The 20557-nt window shown below is 33.4% G+C and overlaps 1 pseudogene across 1 annotated transcript; it reads left to right on the top strand.

The window, feature by feature from the left end:
• Positions 1-2521: 2521 nt before the first annotated feature.
• LOC117063721 lies at positions 2522-3799 on the top strand (annotated as a pseudogene). Its single transcript, XR_004429046.1, has one exon. The product of XR_004429046.1 is annotated as a 60S ribosomal protein L3-like (transcript).
• Positions 3800-20557: the final 16758 nt, after the last annotated feature.

The raw sequence follows: 20557 nt of genomic DNA, 5'->3' as shown, positions 1-20557 counted from the left end.
TTGGCACCACTTTCAGTAGTTTTGTTAATTTCAGAGGCACATAATATTGAGTGTGTGCATGGATGGGTAAACATTTAAGTTCAACAATGCCTTTCCTTATACCTCACTGGTGGTAGTTGAGTTTTATTGAAATTAGTGCTTTTTATAAAATGGTATATAAAATATAGTCCAAAATTTATATTATCACAGCAATCTCTTTTTCTATATGCATATGTTTATGAGAAATATTAGAAATTATGCTTAGCAGATGTTTGCCTAGGAGGTCAGATATTTTATGATAGTGTTTCTATTCTTTGTATTTTTCTGAGTTCTTATAATGATCACATATCATTGAAAGAAAGTGTTAGTCTTCAAAAACATCAGCGTATTTCTTTCATCTCTAATATTCTAATATTCTATTGTTTTGTATTATCTTAAAAGAACTTTCCAAAAATTCTTAATTATCATTTGCTTAGAAATGATTTATGTCAAATGTATATTTAAATTTTGATTATATATTTGAATATATTTGATTTATATTCAAATTTAAAATTATTTATATCCACATATTCACAGAAGTTGTTAGGACCAGACTTTTCAGAGGCTGTTCTGGAAGAAAGATAGTAATAATTAAACTAAACAGTAGGCTAATTTTTTCTGTTTTAACTCAAACTTTTCTACAGATATTGAAACTAAAAGAATATTAAACACACATCACTACTTCACACACCTGAGTCCCTAAAATCTCTTCCTAGGCACATTCTCCAATCCATCACCACCTCTACCTGCTACATCAAGCAAGAACTATACAACGTTATTTCTCTTCATCTCTTAAGATCTCTATTTTCCAGACGACCAAGGTTGCATCATGCTGGTATATAACCAAAATCAATATGGGCTCTGCACATTCCACCTTAGACATTTTTTGCTCCATGAGTCTGAGTTGTTCTGGTGACTGAAAGCCTTAGGTTATTTTAAACTAGAAGGGATTAATGGTGCTCTACACTCCCATGTAAGTAATTACCAGTGGACAAATACTGGTCAGACTGTTGGCATGGGAGTCAGCACTCTTCCTCCCTGTTTCTGTTTCCTTCCACGTAGGGACACATCCATTAGTGTAACATTCTCTGTCCCTCTTCATCCATCCAATAACTCCTCCCTGAAAAGCAGAATGACATGTGATTAGTAAGTTTGGAAGAAAAAACTGGTCACGTAGAAAACCAAGCCTTTTGTTTTCTTGTTCTTCTTGAGACAGGCTATCTGAAGGGAAGCCTTCTGTGCTTGTCCAGAGTAGCTTCTGGCTATGAAAGGAAGAAATGAAGATTTCCCAGTCATTCCATTACTGCTGGCTGAATAAGACTGTCTAACTCTGTGGTTCAATAGTAGGAAGCCAAGAGAAGCTACTTTACAAACAAATGATTACAAGCTAATGATTTGTATGTACTACAATTATCACTTTCTTAATCAAGATGATATTTTATCATTTGCCTGATGCTATGTATCTCTCAATTGATTTAGAAACTTTGAAGAGATATAGCATTGCACTTCTTACTAGAGTCCATCAAAGAGTGTTGTAAGTAGTAGGACGACATCATAAAATAGTAAAATTTCCAACCCTTAGGGTGTGAGATTCTATGGAAGAGTGGTTTCAAATTTTTAATTTGCCTCTTAAATCTCTTTAAATGTAGTGTTTTGCATGCTGTAAACGTTAATTCAGATATGTATTTAGTTGATAAATGTTATATTAAGGGCAAAGGGAAAATTATTATTGCTATCATTACATTATATTGAACTTCAGAAAAAAAGCTTTCTTTTTAAAACACAGTTCTTAAAAATACACTGTTCTTTCTTTCAATTCAAAGATTCACATTCTTTCTTAAGTTGAAATTTCTGACATCATGAGAGTACATCATAATTTGTTAGCATTATTCTTTGTTTCTTAGTAATATTAAAATAATATTCTTATAGCCAACACAATCTTAGATTTGGTTAAATATGATATAATAACTTAAGAAATCTGTTTTAGACCAGTTTGAATAAAAGCCAACTTTTAAAATCTTTTTTTCTTAGTATCTATACATGTATAGAAATAAGCCATTTGAAATGTGTTGCTTAAATAAAATCAAAAGAAACTGCTAAAAGATTTTATTTCTCTTTTTTCTGAGATTTTATGTCGAAGAAATAGTCACATCGCTAGGAGTTGAAGACTTCTGAAAATAGGTATGGAAATAAGACTTTGGGATGTCCTGAAACTTCATTTGACCTGGGCTAGTCAGAAGTTGGAGATGCCTAGAAATGCCATGTGGTAAAAGACATCACTGTGCTTTCACAGCAATGTGCAGTTACTGGCCTGCTACCTGACAAACCCAGAAGACAATGGATGTGATGGTGTCAGGGCGAGTCCGGTCTATTTTTACAGCAGACTCCTGCTTTATGCCTGGCAGTACTACACAAAAGTCCACCAGACAGCTTACAAAAATTCCAATCTTCACAAGAGAGCTGGGAATGGCCACAGAGGATTAAGAATATCTTTCTTGCTCTACCAGCGGGATTTGATGGTGTGATGTCTCACAGAAAGTTCTCCGCTCCCAGACATGGGTCCCTCAGCTTCCTGCCTCGGAAGCGCAGCAGCAGGCATTGCAGGAAGGTTAAGAGCTTCCCTAAGGATGACCCGTCTTAGCCGGTCCACCTCACAGCCTTCCTGGGATACAAGGCTGGCATGACCCACATCGTGTGGGAAGTCGATAGGCCAGGATCTAAGGTAAACAAGAAGGAGGTGGTGGAGGCTGTAACCATTGTGGAGACGCCATCCATGGTGGTTGTGGGCTTTGTGGGCTATGCGGAAACCCCTCCAGGCCTCCGGACCTTCAAGACTCTCTTCGCTGAGCACATCAGTGATGAATGCAAGAGGCGTTTCTATAAGAACTGGCATAAATCTAAGAAGAAGGCCTTTACCAAGTACTGCAAGAAATGGCAGGATGAGGATGGCAAGAAGCAGCTGGAGAAAGACTTCAGAAGCATGAAGACTTACTGCCAAGTCATCCGTGTCATTGCCCACACCCAGATGCGCCTGCTTCCTCTGCACCAGAAGAAGGCCCACCTGATGGAGATCCAGGTGAACGGAGGCACCGTGGCCGAGAAGCTGGACTGGGCCTGCGAGAGGCTCGAGCAGCAGGTACCTGTAAACCAAGTGTTTGGGCAGGATGAGATGATCGACGTCATCAGGGTGACCAAGGGCAAAGGCTACAAAGGGGTCACCCGTCGTTGGCACACCAAGAAGCTGCCCCGCAAGACCCACCGAGGCCTGCGCAAGGTGGCCTGTATTGGGGCATGGCATCCTGCTCGTGTGGCCTTCTCTGTGGCACGTGCTGGGCAGAAAGGCTACCATCACCACACTGAGATCAATAAGAAGATCTATAAGATTGGCCAGGGCTACCTTATCAAGGACGGCAAGCTGATCAAGAACAATGCCTCCACTGACTAGGACCTGTCTGACAAGAGCATCAACCCGCTGGGTGGCTTTGTCCACCATGTTGAAGTGACCAATGACTTTGTCATGCTGAAAGACTGTGTGGTGGGAACCAAGAAGCGGGTGCTCACCCTCCGCAAGTCCTTGCTAGTGCAGAGGAAGCGGCGGGCTCTGGAGAAGATTGACCTTAAGTTCATTGACACCACCTCCAAGTTTGGCCATGGCGGCTTCCAGACCATGGAAGAGAAGAAAGCATTCATGGGGCCACTCAAGAAAGACCGAATTGCAAAGGAAGAAGGAGCTTAATGCCAGGAGCAGATTTTGCAGCTGGTGGGGTCTCAATAAGTTATTTTCCACTGAAAAAAAAAATATATATATATCTTTCTTCCCTTTAGCAGACTAAAAATGAAAAGTATGACGGTCCACAAGTGGCTCTCACCCTAGACTACTATTGGAAGTAAAGTGCATTTGTTAGGACTTGACACAATGAAAGGATGCTTGCTCCTGCAATAGGGAGAATACTGCGGGCCTCCTTATCTGTGCAACTGTCTTCATATAGTTGAGGTCTTATATGCTTTATGTATATTAAAGATGTTCATCTCCTTTGCTTTTATCTATTAAGACCTTTCCACCACTCACAGTAACTGACATTACACTAAGTTCTGTATTTTAGTTAAAAATAAGGTAGTTACTTCCTTAGGAATGATTTTTGTAGATGCATGTAAGGAAGAATATAAATCCTGAAAAATAGTTTACTGTGCTTTTCTCCTTAAAAAGGGAGCTTCCTTCTCCTCTGTATTAAATTGACAATAAAATGGAGAATAACTGGAGAGTAGCTAACTTTAGCAAATTTGTAATGACATTACTTTGCATCACATGCGTAAATTGAGATGTAATTCCCTTCAGAATCATTAATAGACTAGATAAAATAATAAATCATGTGTTGTGAAACTCAGTTTTACTGCAGTTCAATAGTGAGCTAAAGTCACAACCTTGCACACCCACAGCAACTGTATTAACTATAGCAATGCAAAGTCTGAGATATATAATAGTCACTAGGAGTGAATTTGTCTCCTATTTTAAAATTATTTTATTATTTTCATATGTGGATAAATTAACTTCTTAAAATATTCAACTGTGAAAACAAAATAAATACATATTTTAAATACAATAATAGATCTATAAAGTATTTTATAGATGGATCTATAAAGTATTTTAAAATATATATTTATTTTTGTTTTTAGATTAGGTAGCCATTTACATGCCTTTTATGTTAAAATACTTAAGGTCATTTAGCCTAAGAAAAAAATAAATGATTGCGGGTTGTACTATGTTAGAAGTAGACGGTCACTTATTTTCAAGCATTAAGTGACATTAAAAATTAGAGTCAATATAACTATAATATCGTCCAAAACATTAACACTTTTCATTAGAACAAAATGTGCTATTTATTCTCAGTTATTCAGCAAAATGTGGTTCTTCATTTGTGGATACATTAACTTCTTAAAATATCCAACTGTGAAAATAATGAAGGCCAATCCATTTCCTTAATGGATGAAACCTGGCCCTGTTGCTGAGTGATAGCCACTTTTAAAAGAGACAAAAGTCTCCTTGGCAGTGGCCATCACACAGAGTGTTATTTACACCATGTGAAAGCCATCGCGATACAAGATGGTTAGGTTTTTTTGTAAGAAATTGATTTCACCATAAAAATATCAGCTGTAAAAAAAAAAAGGAAAATCTCTTTCTGTGAAATGCGACATGAAATTTTCTCTCGCTACTGTTTTGCCTCTTCTCCCCTTTAACGACGGTAAATTTTACTTAAGTAAATAATTTATTTATATTTTAATAAATTTTATTTAAATACAATGAGATAGTAAGTACATATAACAAATTGAATACTCTTACTTTTCAACTCTGAAGTTTTCCTTTGTTATCATCAATATACTATTTTTATCTAAGAGAAAAGTACGTAAATGACATTTAGTGATTTTTTTTAAAACTTCCTGGCAAAGCAGTACAGCTTCTTCACACTCAATGTGGTTGGGAATTTATTATCTTTTGCTCCTCTAATCTCATCCTAGGAAACATATTGTAGAGCATATATCTAGTACTATGTAAAAATAAAGTCATAGGAAGTACCTATGTAAAATTTTCCTCTTTCTCACTCATGATTTTGAAATCAATACTAGTATTCAAATAGTTTTTCATCATAATCAAATACAATAAACTATATATTATTAATATTCAAACCTTCCATATACACTCAGCAATCCTAAAACTGTAACCATTGCAGTGCATTAGCTTCCATTCTGGAATTTCTCATCTTCCTGTTTTACTTTGTCATTTAAATGATCTCAGGTAAGAAAAGCTATTTTTAATAAATGGAAAAGAAATGAAATTCTAGGTTAAGTGATATTCACAGGCGACAGTTTCTTGGAGTTTGAAATTTTACCCCTTAAGATTAGATCATGTTCAAGCAACAGTGAAGGCTGATGATATATTGTAATTTATAATTTTGTTAAGCACACATTTGAATTGCTTGCAGTTAGGTAGGTATCCAAAAGTGAGTCATTTAGCAAGTATGTCAGATTCACTTAAGGTTCAGCATCAACTTCTCTACATAGTTTTCATATTTTTCTTTTCTTATAATATAGTGGTGATAGGAATCAATGCTATTTGTTCTCTTAGTTACCCTGCGATCCCTGGATACTCTAGAAATGACAGGGATAACCTGACACGCAGAATCCTAGGAACATTTTTTGACCTCTTGTCATCATGGGTATAGGGAATGCAAAGGACATAAAGTTTTCATATTAGAAAATTATTTTTATATTCTCTGGTCTGCAAAATGATAGCCATCAAATTAATAGTTATTAATAGATGTTTAGTGTTCCAAGCAATTTCTTTCTCAGTCTCTTCTTAACACACTATTCAATACATCTAACCCTATTAATGTTCTAGTGCACCTGAGTATTTCTGGCATCTTTCTATCAAAGTGAGGTAATCGTATTTAAAAATGTGTAAAAGGTAAAGTTTGCATATCTATTTTGTTACCTACTACCATGATCTACAGAAAAAAAAGAAACCTATAAATACATTTCAAAAATACTTCAGCCATTGTCTAAGCCAATTTCTTATTGAGAGATAAAACTTTAGTGAAGCATAAAATGGCAGTGAATTTATGGTATAAGAATATGTTCAAGGAAAAACTATCCTATCTTTTCTTAATTCCCTGCCAGGTCATAGATTTTCTGAAGTCAAGATATGTTATTATATTTTAGAATATCCACGATACCTCTGACACCAAAGCGTTGTTAGTGTAGTGGACTCTTGGTGGTTTTTATTCCCTGTCTTTCTACTCCTCCCCACTTCTTCAAAGGCATGTATAAACAAATAATCTTCAGTACAGTATTCTATCTATAAAGGCAATTTATATAGCAATTGACACATCTGCTAGCAATATAGGAGTGTTTTTGTTGTACCACACCCTCTTCAATACTAAGAATTGTCAGGATTTTTCTTTTTTATTTCTCAAATTTTAGTTATTCCAGTGGGTTAGGTTTAATATTATTCTGAATTTCAAAGGTTTATTGACCATTTGGACATTCCCCCATATAAATTGATTTTTAAGTATTTTTGGTATATTTAATTGGACTGTATCTTTTCCCACTGATGTTCAGAATTATTTATATATTCTTAATAGAAGTGTTTTATTGAATATATATATTACAGATCTACTCTGCCACTCTGGCTTTCCTTTTCACTCTTCCAGGAGAATCTATGAACCAAAGTTTTATTTATTTTTTTTTTTAATTTTTTTTTTGAGACAGAGTCTTGCTCTGTCGCCCAGGCTGGAGTGCAGTGGCCGGATCTCAGCTCACTGCAAGCTCCGCCTCCCGGGTTCACGCCATTCTCCTGCCTCAGGCTCCCGAGTAGCTGGGACTACAGGCGCCCGCCACCTCGCCCGGCTAATTTTTTGTATTTTTTAGTAAAGACGGGGTTTCACCGTATTAGCCAGGATGGTCTCGATCTCCTGACCTCGTGATCCGCCCGTCTTGGCCTCCCAAAGTGCTGGGATTACAGGCTTGAGCCACCGCGCCTGGCCCAAAGTTTTATTTCTAATACATTCTAATGTATGTCTTTTATTTAGTGCTTTTGGTCATAATTAATAAATCTTTAATATCTCAAGGTAACAAAGATACATTCTATGTGCTGCAGAAGCTTTACTGTTTTAACTTTCTAGTTCTGGTTTACAATCCATCTGTAATAGGCATAATTGCAGAGTAAATGTTTATTTTTTCCAATTTTCTTGTTTTTTCTTTTATTCCCATAGAAATTTCCAATTACTTATCACAACAGCATTCATTAAATGGTGCTTTATCCACTATACATACAGTTGTGTCATCCTAGTCACAATTCAGATGACAGTACATGACTGAGAATTTCTGTACAAATGATTCTCTTCCATTGGTCTATTCGTCTAATCTTCTGCCAACAACACACTATTTTAGTAATCTTCACACACCATAGTATGTGTTAACATTTTAAAATGTTTTTTATTGTCCTTGATTCCAACAACCTCACACTTAATCTAGTGGTTTTTCTGTAGACTGTGTCTATACTTTGTTAAAATCACATTATTTGTGAACAATAACAATTGTCTTTCTGCATTGTCAATTTTCTCTATTTATTTTATTTACCTTATTTTACTGGCTAATAGTAGAATGTTTAAAGGTGGAAATAGACTACAACTCTAATCCATTGCTGATATCTAGGAAAATATCTGCAAATATTTCAACATTAACTATGAAGTTGGCTTCAGGCATATTATGATACCATTTGTTAGGATGAGAAAATTTTCTTCAGTTATTAGTTTGGTTAGAGTTTTTGTATTTTTTATTTAAAATGGGCTGAATTTTGTCCAATGCCTTTTCAAAATCTATTGAAATTTTTGTATATATTTTTTCTTTAATTCCTCAAATATTTGAAATAACTCACCAATTTGTAGAGTTTTTTATTTACATAAATATTTTAATGCATTTAAATAATACATGTCTATTAATTTCCTATTGAAATTGATGTTTGCTTTTGAAGATTTATGACATGTAAAAAATTTTATATTTGTTAGAAAATGCTTTTATAATATCTTAAAATATTTGAATGTTGTAAGATCTGCAGTGGTCTTCCTTTTTTTCTTATTTCTGGTAATTTATTACCTTCAATCTTGTAGAATTTTGCTAGCAGTTTATCACTTTTATACATCTTTTTAAAAGAATTTGCCTTCTAACATTTTTTCTAGTGTCTAAAATCTATTTTTTATTATTTCATATATTCTTTCCTATTTTTCATGATTTTTGTAATGTAATGGATTCTTACATTGGATATTACTTTTATAATTGTTTTTCTTTTCTAACATATACATTTAAAGCTATACTATTTCTTTAAGTATAAATTTGTTTTTATTTCACAAGTTTTGAATATCAAAACTTGATATTCTTTATTAATCAGTTCAAAACATTTTTCTAATTTTTACTGTGATTTTTATTTTCTTTGACAGATATGTTACAAAGAAATGTATTGTTGCGAAACATTTGGGACTATTCTATTTAAATTCTGTCATATGTTTTTTAATGTAATTTCTGTGAAGTTTGAAAATTTACATTGGAAGCCTTCTTACTATTAAACTGAAGCCAGGCACGGTGGCTCACTACTGTAATCCGAGCACTTTGGAAGACAGAAGCGGGTGGATCCACGAGGTCTGCAGTTCGAGACCAGTCTGGCCAACATGGTGACACCTACGTCTCTACTAAAAATACAAAAATTAGCCAGGCGTGGTGGTGTACGTCTGTAGTCGCAGCTACTCAGGTGGCTGAGACCGAAGAATCGCTTGAACCCGGGAGGCGGAGGTTGCAGGGAGAGGAGATCGCGCCACTGCACTCCACCCTGGGCAACAAAGTGAGACTCCGTCTCAAACAAACAAAAAGTGTTAAAGAGAGACTCTGTCTCAAAAAAAAAAAGTGTTTGAGACTTGCTTCATGAGCCAGCATCTGGTCAATTTTAATAAATGTTTTTTGTGCACTTGAAAAGAATGTTTATTTTGCAATTGTGTGCAGTGTTCCATATAAGTCAATTAGATCAAGTGTATTCATGGTATCATGCAAAACTTGTAATTCTTAATGTTTTTTTATCTGTTTGTTCTATTAGCTGTAATAGTAAACTGTTACAATTTTTCTTTGTGATTATAAGTCTGTCAATGTTTCATTCTATTTTATTTGCTTTATGTATTTTAATATATTATTAGAAACATATTTGGCATTTGTATATCTTCCTGATTTTAGTAACTCTTGGCATTCATTTTGGATTTATCAGTTATATCAGTCTCTTTAAAGAATCTCCTTTTTTTTTTCTATTATTTTTGAACTGGATGTTTAAATATATATCCATTTTGTATGACACTCAACTAAAAAGCTTCTACATAGCAAAAACCACCACAAATAAAAGAGACAAGTTATGGAATGAGACAATATATTTGTAAACCATATATCTAATAAGGGATTAATATCCAAATATATAAGAAACTCAAACAACTCAATAGTAAGAAAACAATAATCCAAATAACAGTTGAGCAAAGGACTTGAATAGACATTTCTCAACGTAAGACATACAAATGAACAAGTTTATGAAAAAAAAAAGTTCAACATACTAGCAATCAGGGAAATGCAAATTGAAACCACAATGAAATATCACCTCTCACCTGTTAGAATGATCATTAACAAAAAGGGAAATGATAAGAGTTTGTCAGGATGTGGAGAAAAGGGAACCGTTGTACTCTGCTGTTGGGCATGTAAATTAGTATGGCCATTACGGAAAACAGTATGGAGATACCTCAAAGCATTAAAAATAGAATTATCATATGATCCACCAATCTCACTACTTGGTATATATGCAAAAGAAATAAAATCAGTACGTGGAAGAGATATCTGCACCCTCACAAACTCACAGGAACAGAGAATACAATGATGTTTGCCAGAGGCTAGGGTTGGGACATGTGGGGAGATATTTGTCAACGAACACAAAATTTCAGTTAAGAGGAATGAGTTCAAGAGATCTGTCATACTTCATGGTGACTACAGTTAAAAACAATACATTATATATTTGCAAACTGCTAATAGAGTAGATTTTAAGTGTTCTTACCACACATAAAAATGCTAAGTATGTAAAGTAATGCATATATTAGGTAACTTGATTTAGCCATTTCACAGTGTATATGTCCATCAAAACATCATGTTGTGAACCATAAATATATGTACAATTGTTACTTGTTAATTAAAATTTTAAAAAATAAATATTTACCTATTGTTGTTTCTCATTTTAATATTGAGATCTCCAAGATGTTTATATATTCTAAAAATAAGCCCTTTGTTAGGTGTGTAATATATATTTTTTCAACAATTACTTTATATTACTGTGCTTCAGTACTAATGGAAAGGCAAAACCAAAACGTTCTGCTTTATTTCAGAAAATGTTTCCAGTCAATTCCAATGATATGCTGACAAATAACTAAGAACGCCGACATATTTGGGTCCAAACTGAAAGAAAGAATGGGTTCTGCTGCTGCAGTTCATCTCCAGCAATAACACAGAACGATGGCGAGTACAAGCACGGCCAACTCTGGAAGAGAACTAGTGCTGATCGGATGATCGGCTCTCTTTTCTGAAGCTAGAATATCAGGTGAAATAACTGGCTTTAAAAAATGTTTATATATACTTATATAAACATATATATATACACACAGAGAAGCAATATAACATAGGGTACATATTATATAATTATATATATAATTTTTCACTGTTCTATGAATTACTTTTCATTACTTTTAATATGTTGAGTATTTTTTCTTATTGATATATTTGTTTTGTGTAAGAAGTCTTTATATATTTGTTTGAGTGTGTCTTTCTATATACAGTCATTAGTATATACAATTATTTACATATGTGTATATTCTTTTTTTTTTTTTTTTTTAAGATAGAGTCCCCCTCTATTGCCCAGGCTGGAGTGTAGTGGTGCAATCTGGGCTCACTGCAACCTCTGCCTCCCAGGTTCAAGTGAGTCTCCTGCCTCAGCCTTCTGAGTAGCTGAGATTACAGGCACCTGCCATCAGGTCAGCTAATTTTTGTATTTTTAGTAGAGACAGCGTTTCACCATGTTGGCCAGGCTGGTCTGGAACCCCTGACCTCAGTGATCACACTTGCCTTGGCCTCCCAAAGCGCTGGGATTGCAGGCATAAGTCACTGCACCCAGCCTATACGTATATATTCTATTCTATATAAGGGAGTGTCTATTTCTGGACAAATTTTTCTGTTCCTTATGCCAACTTTTGATGATTTTGATTATTGTAACTATACAGTAAATCTTAACTATGCAGTGCAATGTTCTCTAATTTGCTTTTTAAAAATAATTTTGTTTACTTTAAATTATTCTATTTTTTATGTAGTTTTGACTAACAGTGTGTCAAATAGTATGAAGAAGCCTCCTGAAATTTGATTGATCCTATAACAATACTGAGATTTTCAATCCAGGAACATAGTTTTTCTATTTATTTAGATCCTTTAAAAGTTCTCTCAACATTATTGTATAGTTTAGGTGTATGGGTTTGTATAAACTACATTGCCTATCCTTTAGTATTTTATATTTTGCTGTATTTAAAAATTTTATTTTCCAAATTTTCTTGCTAATATATAATAAATGCCATTGATTTTATGTATATCTTGCGTTAAAATGTTTTTAAAGTTGTTCCTTATTAGTTCTATTTCTTCTTCTTCTTCTTAGTAGTAGTAGTAGTAATAGTAGTAGATGCTGGGTCTCCCACGCTGGGTTGCAGTGGTACAATCACAGCTCAGTGCAGCCTTGACCTGACCTCTTGAGTTCATGATTCTCCCATCTACTTCCTCCTGAATAGCTGGGACTACAGGCGCCCACCACATTTGGCTGATTTTTTAATTTTTTGTAGAGACGAGGTCTCACTGTGTCACGCAGGCTGGTCTCAAACTCTCGGGTTCAAGCAATATTCCTATCTCAGCCTACTAAAGTGTTGAGATTACAGGCATGAGCCACCGCCTCTGGACTTCTTCTTATAATTTTTTAAGATTTTGTGAATACACTATACTGTCATCCTCAAATAAAGAAAATGTTAATTCTTACTTTCAAATCTCTAAGCTTTGTTGTTATTATTGTCTTATTGCACTGTTCAGGAATTACAGCATGTTGCTGAACAGAAGCAGTGAAAATAAACACATTCGTTATAGTCTTTTTTAAAAAGTAAACATTCAGTATTGCAAATTAAGAATTACCTTAGTAAAGGTGTTTTTATAGTTGTTCTTCATTAGGTTGAGGAAGATCCTATGTATTCCTACTTTGTTAAGACTATTTTGTTAATGGCTTTTGTACTCTGTCAATGATTTTTCTACATCTCCTGAGATTATCACATACATTTTTTCCTATATTCTGATAATCTTGTGAATTACATTGATCAGTCTTCAAATAATTAAATATAAGGCACAAATCCCTGTAGATGTTAATACACTATCGTTTTGTATGTTGCTAAGATGAATATGATTTGCTAATTTAAGAATTTTTACACCCATGTTCATGATGGATGTTATTCTGTAATTTTTACTTCTTTTTCAGTTTTATTTCCTTTTTCCTGTTATTTCTTTGTTAGGTTTCAGAATGGAGAAAATCGTGACTCTCTAAAATGAGTGGGGATGTATTCATTCATTTCATGTTTTTGGAGGAGTTTGTGTTAAATTAGGATTATTTCTACTTACGTTTTTAATGGAATTCACCAATGAAGTCTCTGCTTCTGGAATTGTGCTTGAGGGGAATTTATCAATTATGAAGTCATTTTTTTGTCTCTGTGTTGTAGATTTGGTATTATTGGATTTCCAAAAAATCACATTTTCTCTAAGTTGTCAAATATATTGATTTCAACTATTTTCTGCTTTATTTACCTATCCTACATATGTCTGCAATTATTTTTCTTATTCTCTTTTTTCTACTTATTTTGGCTTTAATTTCCGCTGTTTTTAAGCCTGTGCTGTGGGGTTTTCTGATTTTTGAACTTTATTCTTTTTCTGTTGTAAGCATCTCAAGCTCTATATTTATATCCTAGATCTGCCTGGCTGCTTCCTACAAATTTCAGTGTCTAGCACTTTAATTATCATTTTGTGTAAAATATTTTATAATTTATCTAGTAATTTCTTCTTGGATCTACAGGTTATTTAAAAACATAGTGTTTGATTTATATTTTGTATGGTCTTAAATTCAGGTTTGATTAGTAAATAGTTCATGTACATTTGAAAACAATTGTACATTTCACACTTGGAAATAGTATTCCATAAATATCAATGAGATCAAATAAATTGGCAGTCTTGTCTAAGTGTCTTATGTCATTATTGATTTTCTGATTTTTTTCTCTTTCAATTACTCCAAGAGAAGTGTTGAAGTCTCTAACTGTATTTGTGGTCTCTTTCTCATCTTTGCTTTCACATTTTGCTTCATGTGTTTCAAAGCTGTGTTGTTATTTGCAGGCACATATAGAACTGTGTGTTTGGGAAATTCTGCCATTTGGAACCATGTGGACGAACCTGAAGGCATTAGGCTAAGTGAAATAAACCAGGGACATAAAGACAAATACCACACAACCTTGCACATATGTGAACTCTAAAATAATCAAACTCACATAAGCAGAGGGTAGAATGATGGTCTCCAAAGGCTGGAGGAAGCAGAAAATGGGGATCTGTTGGTCAAAGGGTACAAAGTTTCAGTTACGCAAGATGGTTAAGTTCTAGAGATCTAATGTACAGCATGTGACTATAGTTAACAATACAGAATTTGTACACTTGAAATTTGCTAAAAGGGTAGATCTCAGGTGTTCTCACCACACACAGAGAATGGTAACTACCTGACGTGATGCATGTTTTAATTACCTTGATTGTGGTGATCATATTGCAAGATATATTTATATCAAAACATCAAGCTGTACACATTAAATATGTACATTTTTTGCCAATCCCACCCCACTCAGCTGAAAACAAACAAAAGAACCACGTGTCTTTATGAGAAAACAACTGTCAACTGTGCTACTATTATGCAGTTTCCCCAAGTATTTATTTTATTTCATTTTATTTTACTTTATTTTATTTTATTTTTGAGACAGGATCTCACTGTGTCATCCAGGCTGGAGTGCAGTGGCGTGATTTCAGGTCACTGCAACCTCTGCCTCCAGGATTCAAGTGATTCTTCTGAGTAGCTGGGACTACATGCCTGAGCCACCATGCTCGGATAATTTTTGTATTTTTAGTAGAGACAGGGTTTCACTGTGTTGGCCAGGCTGGTCTTGAGCTCTGGACCTCAAATGATACCCTGCCTTGGACTCCCAAAGTACTGGGATTACAGGTATGAGTCACTGCAGCCAGCCTGATTTTTGTTTTTAATCAAGAGTGTGTTGCCTGATGTTAATATAGCTGCACCACTTTTCTTTGTATTGGCATTTTATACTTTTCCTTATATATTTACTCCGTACCTCTCTCTTTTTATTTAATGTTAATTTATTGAAAAAAGCATATAGCTGATTTTTAAAAAATGTACTCTGACAATTTCAGCATTCAATTGATGTATTTAATTCACTTATTTTAAATGGAAAAGTTAACAAAGAAGGTTACTTTCCTGTTGACAATCTGGATATTTATTTTCTATTTGTTTCAACTATTTTTGGTTTCTTCTTATGTTCTGCTTTGCATTTGGATTTAAGAATGGTAATATTCTACTTCATCTCATCTGTAAATCACTATTTTTGCTTTACTTTTAGTTGTTTATACTGTTTTCTAAATTATGCATTTCTGATACATTCAAATCTATCTTCAAAAGGCGTTCTACATTTTGTGTAAGAATCTCAAACAATGTACACTCATTTTCACATCCATTTTTTGTGCTATTACTTTAGATTTTCAGAATTACCTATACTGTAACCTCTATAAAACATCGCTATTATTTTCATTTTAGACATTCTATTATTCTATTATTAAAAATCCATACACTTGCCATCTCTACACTTTTTATCCATTGTATAGTCTGAGTCTATGTTTTGGGTGTATGTGTGTTTGTATGTGTGTGTTTGTGTGTGTGAATCTCCTTTACATTTCTTGTGAAAGTTTTCTTGCGGTGAACTTTTAAAATTTCTGTCTATGTGAAGATATCAATGACTTGCCTTCATTTTCCAAGCTTTTTAATGTAAATTAATGTTTCTCTTGATATGATATTTTTCTTGATATAAAATTACAGGTTGATTTTTTTTCTTTCATCTTATCAAGGTGTCATTGCATTGTTTTGTGACACATATTATTTCCTTTTTTTTTTCCGTTGGCAAATACAATTGTATGCATTCACCATGTACACCATTTTGTTCTGAAGTGTATATGCATTGTGGAATGACATCAACTATCTAATGAACACATGCATTGTTCACATAGTTATCATTTTTATGGTGAGTATTAGCTCTCCTAGCATTTTTCAGGAACACAATATATTGTTCACTATAGTCACCATGATTTACAATAGATCTCTTGAACATATTTTTCCTATCTAATGGAAATTATATATCCTTGCCAACATCTCCCATATGCTACCCCTCACCACAACCCCACCACTACCATTTTACTCTCTTCTACAAGATCACAGAAACACAAATACCACAAGATCGCACTCATACACAGTATCTAAAAAACTGGCACACATTCTTTCTGAAAGGTGTCAATACTGATATTTACATTTGTTCTCCTGTATGCAATGCATCTTTTTCTTTTTCTAGGTACTTTTAATATTTCTCATTACTTTTGGTTTGCAGAAATGTCTTTATATGGTATCTTTGGCATGATTTCCTTTGTATTTAACTTCCTGAAATATCATTAAACCTTTTAGATCTATAGTAGTAAGTTGCATCAAATCTGAAATATCTTATTTATCATTTCTTAACATATTTTTCACACACATACCCATCCATTTTGGGTTCTACAGACCACTGAGTCTCCACTTGTTTTCAGCCTTCTTTATTCTTGCGCCTTAGTTTAAAGAGTGTCTATGGTATGGTTTTAAGTTCACTGATCTTTTATCTGCAGTGGTCATTTTGCATATAATCCTATTATTATCAAATGCTTTACTTTTTTATCTCTATATATTTTTTTGTATTTCCAGTTTTAATTGTTTCCATGTTCTTTCTAAGATTTTTAATATATTCATAATACCTGTTTCAATATGCTTGTCTGCTGATTTCATCATTTCTATCATTTCTGGACATGCTTTTGTTCACTGATATGTCTCCTGGTTGCAGATTATATTTTTTGACTTCTTTACATGTCTGTTAACAGTTGTTTGGGACTGAACATTGTGGCTTGTGCTTTTGATTCTTTGTCATCTCTGGAAGACAGTTAATTATCTTGTGGATTCTCCTGATTCTTTTGAGGCTTGTTTTATAACCTTTGTTAGACTGGCTCTGGAGTGGCCTCTTATCTACCTAGAGGTTAGCCCTGCTCATAAGTTGTAGTCTTTCTGAAGTCTCTATTGAATGCTTGAGGTATTTGACAAAGTCTCTCCTCTCTGACTAGTCAGGACTCACATGTTTCTCTGTCTGGTAATTATTCATTTGATAGATTATCTGTTGTTTTGTTACTTGCCAGTTGTTCTTTGGCTGGCCTCAAGGGGTCTTAATCTATATAAATCAGATTTGTATGCATTCACCATGCAAAATTTCAAGGAGATGTATGCATGCTTCTAGAGTTCTTTCTCTGCATAGTTCCATCATTTTGGGTACTCAGCCCCCAAAATTCCAGACACCTCAGTTTGCCACATCCAGTCTTGCATCTCAGTTAAACCACTTGGCTATATTTGAGTTCATATTTTCGAAGCTGTGTTATAGAAACTGCCTGCGGGGAGAAAGGATTAGGATCTCTAGGGCATATGGCATTAATCTGCCTTCTCTCAGGGATTATAGTTTTATATTGCCTTTTTCTACTGTTGGATACAGTGATTTCATACAGATTTTCCAATTTTCTAGCTGTGTTTGCCTGTAAGACTAACCGGGTAGAGTTACACTATATGGCAGAAGGAGAAATTCATTGATTATATTGTATTATGATACTTTCCCCATTAGTAGACTATTTTACACTGTTTATCATTGTGTCAGTTACATTAAAGATGAAGACTTGTATTCCTGAGTTTTTGAGTCAGTTATCAGTCCTACCATTTCTCATGTAATGAAAATAGCTTAGAACACTGCCTCCATTTGATGTTTACCCACATTTTGTGTTTTGATTATGATGTATTTTGTTTTTGCACATAATATAAATCCCACTACATACAACTATTGTTTTATACAGGTGATCATTTTTTACATTTGAAAAGATGTTAATTCTTTGATGCGCTCTTCTTTGTTATTTCTTTCTTATTGTGCTTCCATCTTATAACTAAAGCAATATTTTAAGATGACTCTTAGTGAAAATTTGATAAGTTTTCTCAGGGTTTCTTTTCTTCTGAAGTTATTTTTATTTCTTTTCATACATGTTTTGGAGGCATATTTCAGCTGGCTATTGATTTCTGGCTATTGGCAATGTTATGTAGGTTCCCTACTAATGTCATTCAGTTTTCTTTTGTTTAATAATATTTCTGTGGAAAAGTCAGATGCCAATCTTAAAGGTACTGTGTCTTTTTTTCATTTTTCTTCCGGCTGCTTTCAAGATTTTCCTTCTATCTTTGGTTTTCTTTTATTTAAAGATTTTTAGATTTGCTAAGCATCTTCATCTGTGAATTGATGTCTTTCCATCAATTTGAAAAGTTATTACCTAATATCTCCCGAAATTTTTCCTCATTTCTCTCTCTTTTTCCTTCAACACTTTCATTACACTAACCATAATACCCCATCATCATGCTCTCAGTTCATCTCAATGAATATGCTATATATTAGCTACTGCTCTATCTACCAGTTCAATAATCATTTCCTCTCTAACATATGCTTTCTTCCTAAAAAAAAATTATAACTAAAATTTCCTATATTATAATTGAAATCAGGAAGTAAAATGTTTTAAATTCACTTTACTTGTTGATTTTAGTTATAATATATTTTCAATTTTAGAATTTCCTTCTAATGATTTTCCATAAATTTCAAGTATTTGGTAAATTTTTTTGATAAAATTCTCCCCCACTTTACTTATTTTTCTATACTTATTAAGAACGGTTTTCAAAATATATATCTGATATCTTCAATATCACAAGCATCTCAGTTTCAGTCTTTAAAATCTTTTTTCTCCTAGGTTTTTATCATTTATTCCTGTTTCTTGTTATGCCTATTTATATTTAATTGATATTCAGACATTATTTATTAAAATCTATTTTGAGGTACTTTGATATCACTTTGCTTCATAGAGGACGTGATTTCTAAGAGGTAGTAGAGAAGTGTCATGTTACCTTAATAAAAATAGGTAAGAAGATTATTTAAGACTAGGTTTGAATTTTTGTGAATACTCTTGTATTACTTTTTCCTCTTTCTAGGTGTAGCATTTTAGGAGTCTCAACTTCAATTCCAAAATTTAACTCTCCATTTCTGTGACAGGTAAGTGCTCTATTGATCTCTTTCTTGTCTCTTAGTTTCTGGTTTCTTTCTGGTTACTTTCTCATCCTCTAATACTATTTGTCATAGGACTCGACAATACATTCCGAAGATCAGCAATGGATAATGTCAAACTCATTTCAACATGCTCCCTTTCACACTGAGATTTCATCCTTATTTTTCTAATCTCTGTCTATTTTTGTTGTTTTCCAATGCTGTTTAAATAACTTTATAAAAGACTTGTTTAAGGTTGTTTTTAGTTAGGATGATTATTCTGACGAAATGCTCTATCATATTCAGAAACGGAAGTGAGATGTTTACTTTTTAGCTGTATTAACAAGTTATATATCCTCCAAATGCAAATCCATTATCATCATCTTTAATGTATACCTCATTTAAGAGATGAATTATTTAAATGTTGGTCTCTAAATTGATGAATCTAAAATTTAATCTATACTGCGTTGGAGACAGGAGGAGTATGACCCACAAATTAGTTTGTTGAAGGATGATGTTATTAGAAAACACCAAAACTGTGGTCATAAAATTACTTTCTTCTCTTAGATGATTATTGCTTCTAAATCTTAAATAGGTCCAGTTCTAAAGCTGGGTTTTTAACAATAAATGGTACAATGATTCCATTTTAATCTTTAAAGTTATACATGTATTGTAATATAAAGACTTCATCTGTAAGGGAGTGCATCTACATAATTTATTAGGAAAAGAGAAAAACATATTTAGGTTTGGTACTTTTCTTTCAAAAAAACTATTATAAGTTTGAGTAGAAAAACATTTAAAAATTGCTATAAGATAAAACAATTACAAAATGTTGTGAACTTGAGATCTAGTCTACAGGAGATAAATTCTATTAGATTTTGGCATCCTGGAAAAAAAGCCAAAAGCTCTAGGCTTACACAGGATGCTAAATTAAAACAGCGATATACCATCTAAATCACAATTACTATCATTATTCTATACTGACAACAAATAACCACATATATCTTTTATCCTTGATTAGTTTCATCTCATATTTAGACTATATAAATAAGATTCTGTATCCTTTCAAAAACCTTCAAGTCTATAAAAGAACATTTTAATTAGGTAGTTTTATTGATCAATTGGAGAAACATTTTAGGCACTAAGTAAGATGCTGAATTTATTTTCTGAACTGGTGCATCCTCTCAATTTGTATTTACTTGAATTGTCAGGACTATTGAGAAAATGAAGGTTTGCTACAGGGCTACTATTAATTCGGTCTGATTACCATTGAATCTTATAATCAGCTTCATATTTTAGCATGAATAACATGCAGTTTTGCAGCTTGGGGAAAAAAAAAACATTTGGTTTTTACATCTTTATCAACATCAACCCAAAGCTACAAGTTACTTATTAAACAGCCCAATTTGGTTTATATTCAGCTCATAAAATATAAGTTTCTCATCTCTCTAAGA

This window comes from Trachypithecus francoisi, unplaced genomic scaffold (genome assembly GCF_009764315.1).
Source record: "Trachypithecus francoisi isolate TF-2019V2 unplaced genomic scaffold, Tfra_2.0 Lachesis_group18, whole genome shotgun sequence".
NCBI lineage: Eukaryota > Metazoa > Chordata > Mammalia > Primates > Cercopithecidae > Trachypithecus > Trachypithecus francoisi.
This window is presented reverse-complemented; position numbering and strand designations above follow the sequence as displayed.